The sequence below is a fragment of the Clytia hemisphaerica genome, unplaced genomic scaffold (genome assembly GCF_902728285.1).
Source record: "Clytia hemisphaerica strain Z4C2 unplaced genomic scaffold, Clytia hemisphaerica genome assembly, whole genome shotgun sequence".
In the NCBI taxonomy this organism is placed as follows: domain Eukaryota; kingdom Metazoa; phylum Cnidaria; class Hydrozoa; order Leptothecata; family Clytiidae; genus Clytia; species Clytia hemisphaerica.
The window spans coordinates 248,323-254,080 of NW_027103434.1; the positions used below are offsets into that span (position 1 = coordinate 248,323).

The following is a 5,758-nucleotide window of genomic DNA, read 5'->3' on the forward strand; positions in this document are numbered from 1 at the left end:
AAAAAGTAACATTATACTTACACAAATATTACTGTCATTTTATTTACACGAATTGAAAAATTTAGTGTTAATAAAAACCCCCTTAAAGCTAGCCATTGTTTCCTTGAAAAATTAGAAAAATTAGTGTTAATTTCAGATCGTGCTAATTTCAAGGCCGTTGAATACTTACCTAGTAATATTCCTGTAATAAGGTAGTTTCAAACGATTTCATATTTTCTCAAATGTTTCTAACTGTTTTCTAAGTATTTTTTGAAATTTGCCTGTACCGGTGAAACAAGTCTCCGACCTGGCTCGAACCACCAAATGCAAGCAATCATGGTTTGCAAACTCAATGCCTAACCGCTTGTGCCAACGAGACACAACAAAAAGCTGTCATTTACAAATAATTATAGCGTATAATTTGCAGACCTTAATTTAAATTAAGAAAGCTCCCAACCCTACCGGTGCCCCTACAAGGATCCTTACGGGATCCAAAGTAAGTCTCAGGGTACGAATGCCCCTAAGAATGCCTTCGGCCTTATATTGTGACTCTCAAGCTCCAACCCTAACCCTAACTGATCATAACCAAACCCCCGTCTAGGTCCGCAGATTAAAAAATTTCACTTGCATCCTGTAGTATGATATCGTTTGCCAACCCAACCACACTATAATTTTTAAGTCGTTGAAAATATATTCGTGTATAAAATATATGAATTACATGAAAGTTTGCTCGCAAAATCCCATTGGTTTGCGTTATGATATCATTACATCATATTTTCATTGTTTGCGCGATCGAGCGAACCACATCGCACAAGTGGGCAAAACCTAGCGCCTTGCCAAGTGGAGATTTTAATTTATTTTAAAATAAAGGTCATTAGTTTAAAAGAACACATACACGAACGGTTACAACCAAGTACGGACTTTGCAACGGGAAAAGTTTGATGAAAAAATGGCAACAACTTTTGGTATACATCGCTTGACGTTATCTGTAGGAGGTGGGGGGTTCAGAGGATATAAACTTCAATTTGACATTATGCATTTGTCAAATGAATATGGACAGGTCCCGTCACCATCAATCCTGCAAGTAAAAGAAGTTATTTCGACTAGTCTACGAAAAGAGCGCTCGCGCGGCAAATAGAGTGTCTGGCAAATTAATATATGCATAAAACTGACAAAATCCTTTTTTTTACGCTTAGGTGACATCACCATCGATCCTGACTTGACAATGGAGAACCAAATTTGGCAATAGATAATTATTACGAGTTTGTGTGACGCAAAAATTGCACGATAAACGAAGCGCTAGAAAAACGTCCACTGAAAATTGAAACTACTAGGAATTTATTGAATATATAATTTCACTAAAATGAAGTATCGTACTTTTTTTTGTAATTATTATAAATTCATAGTTTGTAAATATTATTTCTTGAAAGTCAAAGCACAATTAAAGTGAATTTAATATGATTGGGTGGATATTGGGCGGACGGGCGTTTTGCACGTTCCGAGATCGGAAACTAGACGAAAGTAAAAGACAGGGGCAATTTAGTATGTAATATTTTTTTTTTTTTTTCAAGAATGCAAAATGAATTTTTGTATTTTTGAATTAAGGAGCTATAAAGTAATATATTATATTTAATTGGGCCAGGCCCCATTGATAGTTTGGTTCGTGTCCTCTGACCAATTCTAAATTTAAAAATCAAAAAAAAATTACCACCTTTTCACATGATAACTATAGGTAATACTATAATCTCTGCAGTTCTTTTTTTTAACTGACTGCTTTGATTCTTCTATAAACAACATATAACCCCCCCACCCCCACAGATAACGTCAAGCGATGTATACCAAAAGTTGTTGCCATTTTTTCATCAAAGTTTTCCCTCGCAAAGTCCGTATATACTTGGTTGTACCCGTGTGTGACATACACAGTCAGGCGCATCCTGGCAAATGAAAGGGGTATTTTTCACTTGCGATTGGTGGCAAATGCAAGGGGTCTAAAACAAAAGTGATGTAATAGCGCTGAATACCCCACACAATTGAACTGGGTTGGAAATATTTTGCTTCATTTTGAAGAACTGCATAGATGAAATTTTTTTTCCATTGGTCAATTTTTTCTTCGAAGATTGAAGAAACTTTTAACAAAAAAATTAAGTTCCCGGTTTTCTTATTTTTTTCCCGTTTTCAGTTTGAAGTTCATTTTATTCATTTTCACACTTTTAGCCTGAGACGTCCTATCTCATTTGCACTGGGTGACGAATACCCCATGCAAATGCTCACCCCGTTCATTTGCCAGGAGGATGCGCCTGACTGACATACACAAATATATTTTCAACAGCTTAAAAAGTATAGTGTGGTTGGTGGTAAAACAAATATTTGTGATTTTCACAAAAAGGTATACCTTTGATTTCTTATAACGTCAAACCTAACTTTTGAAAACTTATGCGTTGTTAAATGAATATGGCGGACAGTTCCCCGTAATAAAAAAATAAATAAAGCACCTAAAAGCAGAGAGTTACAGCTGTATTCCCTTAAGCATACCGTGAAGTCTGATAACTTGCATCAGTGGAGGCAAACATGTAAAGCCCTCAAATTTTCTTGTTGAATCTGGTAAGAAAAAAGTAAACAGGTATAGCTTTTTCTAACCAAGATGGATCTGAGGGAATCAAGCAACACTGTGTATATCCCACTTTGTGATGCACTGCTTAGTGAGCTGTAAATTTTTTAAATTTTTGCTTTGTAAATTTCCAGTAGGAATGAAACGTGATACGTCAGGATACGTTACCACCAGACGATCTCAATCGAACGGAATCGACGATCGAACCAATCGAACCAAATCGAACGCAATCGACCGATTGAAATTCGATTGTCGAACGCAATCAAATCTCAATCGAACGTCAAAATTCTGGGTAATATTCGATTGGTTCGATTGTTGTTCGACTGGTTCGATCGTCGATTCCGTTCGATTGAGATCGTCTGGCTTTATTCTTGCAGCTTCCCAACATCCAAGCTCTCAAACCACGGCTGTTCCAACGCGGAGAAACTGAATTGACGTCAGATTTGCGAAAAAATTTTACCTTCCCATACAAAATCCCAAATATTTCAACAACTAAAGAAGCTTTTTTAATTCTGTAAAAAACACTTTTTCAGGGAAGGATAGAGCTTTAAGAAAAATATAACTTCATAAACACTTTCTCTTTTTCTCTTTTTAGAAATCGGGATCAAAGACGCCGAAGGTAATTTTTCAAAATTTTCGGACTTGTTTACAACGGAAATATAGGCTTATAATTAGGACTTTAGGCCATTATTTGCTTTTATAACTCCATTGGAAGGATAGAGGACATGCCTGGGAATGATCAATACCCATATAACATCAGGAAACTTTGAATAAAGCTCAGTTTTTACCTTAGAAATTCAAATTTGGGACTTGGGATAAATTTCCGGGAATTTAATGATTTTTTAGAGGAGAATTTCACTAAATAATGTGTTCCAACTAGTTCCAAATCAGTCTCTCATGAAAGTAATTTGACAGACAACTGTATGTATTAATGTAATAAATGATTTCTTCTTGATTTATTTAGAAAATATGGATAATTTTAAGTTAACAAGAACTAAGCAGAAAAATTTCTTTCTCGCTTTTTCTGCCTCTGAGGTTCTCCTGCCTCTGTCTTCTTGATACGATTCCAGCATGACAACAGGTATATTTCCATCTTCTACACTTGGATATGGAGAAATCAGCAAGCAGCTGAGCAGTATTAGTCAAGGAGTCCAACTATCCAGCCATAAATTTACATGTTGCTGCAGGACCGCACAAGTCGTCCTACAAAATGAAGAAAAATTTTTAAATAAAAAACAACAAAAAAACTATGTCTATTTTCATCAGTTCATACCCAATCACCATTTCCCTCAGCCTTGAAAAGAACTAATAGTACCTTAATTCTCTTAAGAATATTTCAAATAAGTCCTACCTTAAAATCCAGGGTCAAGTCTTTCATTTTGTGTAACTTTTTTGGTCGAACTTAGCTTTCTCGGTCGTCAGTTGTTGGTTGTTGAACCCTCCATCCCCCAGATCAAAGACCTGAAGAAAACAGAAGAAAGAAAAGATATTGAAGGAAAACAAAATCCAGCTATGAAATTCTAATCTAGTATCTATTACCACAAGTCAGAATATTAGAGGCTGATGAGGTGATTTGCAACAGAAATTCTAGAAAATATTTGGGAAGAAGTAAGATTGTTTGAAGGGCTATCTTAGAGATTTGAAGTCACTCAACCCCTGGTTCTATCCAAAAGAAACATTAAAAACAAGCCAATCAAATTGCTAAAAAGCTTTTTGAAGTTTAAAAATTAGATCGATTCACTTAACTTGAAAAAGTTTGACAAAACCTCCATCCATCCACCACCAAATAGCAAGTTGAATGAAATTATCGCTTCTTTGGCTACCATGTTGCCACCCGTTACGCTGAAATCGGCCAATCAAAATGTGTGCGCGGGAAAATCGTCAACTCTGATTGGCTTGTTTTTCGAGAAATGGAAGGCGTCGATCACGTGACCAAAACATGAAAAAAGCCGTACGAAATTTTTCTCGAGGCGAGGAAAATTTTGTGTGAACCTATGTCTCTTCTATGGCTTGTCGCATAATGGCGCTGCCTTTATATCCTTTGAAGTAAATTTTTTCTGAAAGAAAAAGGATTCAGCTTTCGATTCATGTACGTTTACCGATAGTCAAAGGTCTTCATAAGCTTCCACAGGGCATTAAACACGAGTTTTCGTAGTCCAGGCTAAACTGGGCAGGCCCGGGCCCGTAAACTATAGTCTGTGTAACGACCTTATATTTTGCGAGGGACTGGTGAAAATTTCAGGGTCTTAAGTTGAAAAGCCGTTTTGCGACAAGGTTTGAAAGTTGACCGGATGTTACGATTTCGCAGACCTTTGAAATCTTATAACTTGAGATTGCGTGATCGAATCAAAACAAAGTAAAATGATTCGGAAAGAACTATCTTTCGGCTTCAAGAGGCTTTTTACAGAATTTTAAAATGATCTTCAGAGCTAGACCTACAGATCAATGAGTAAGGTAAATTTTCGTCAATTTTTGTGTTGGTTCGATTCCAGACGTTCGATTTTTGGCTTACTGAAACAGCCGTGAAACATCACAAGCAGAATGAAATTACTTTCGATTTCCCGTAGAAATTATGCGATGAACAATCCGGGGGTCAATAGACCAATTCACTGTGATGTCATTATGTTTTGGTTTGTCTTGTTTAGTCTAGCAAAGCTGCATTGAAATACAGGATAATTGAGACAAATGCCCCCAATTTAGCCCCCAACTTTTGTCTCTTTTACCTTGGTTTACAAGCTGAAAATCTTAAACAAAAGTGAGACCAAGCAAGATCACAAAAACAAACCAAAACAAGTAAGAAGTGGTCTATGAATAGACGATCGAACGCAATCGAACATCGATCGAGCGCAATCGCATATCAATAGAATCTCAAAATTGCGGTAATATTCGATTGAGATTCGATTGCGTCGGACAATCGAATTTCAATCGGTTGATTGCGTTCAATTTGGTTCGACTGGTTCGATCGTCGATTCCGTTCGATTGAGATCATGTGGACGTTAATTCGAACCCTACCTCTAGGTCTAGTTGTATTTCCTGGCTGCGTTCCCTCCTGCTCCTCCTACAAATTACAGTGTATACCTAGCAAGCTTTAATAAAATATCACATTCAGTGTGACAATTACGCCTAAGCTAAATCAGAACTTTCAGTTACAATAAAAATAGAGTGAGAAAT

At 36.6% G+C, this 5,758-nt stretch overlaps 1 long non-coding RNA gene across 1 annotated transcript; it reads right to left on the bottom strand.

Moving 5' to 3' along the window:
• Window positions 1-3,515: 3,515 nt before the first annotated feature.
• LOC136798119 (uncharacterized) lies at window positions 3,516-4,362 on the bottom strand. The gene is made up of 3 exons (XR_010845348.1): window positions 4,334-4,362; window positions 3,939-4,048; window positions 3,516-3,790 (listed from the first exon to the last, which is right to left on the bottom strand). It is a non-coding gene; the product is annotated as an uncharacterized lncRNA (long non-coding RNA).
• Between the last annotated feature and the right edge of the window lie 1,396 nt (window positions 4,363-5,758).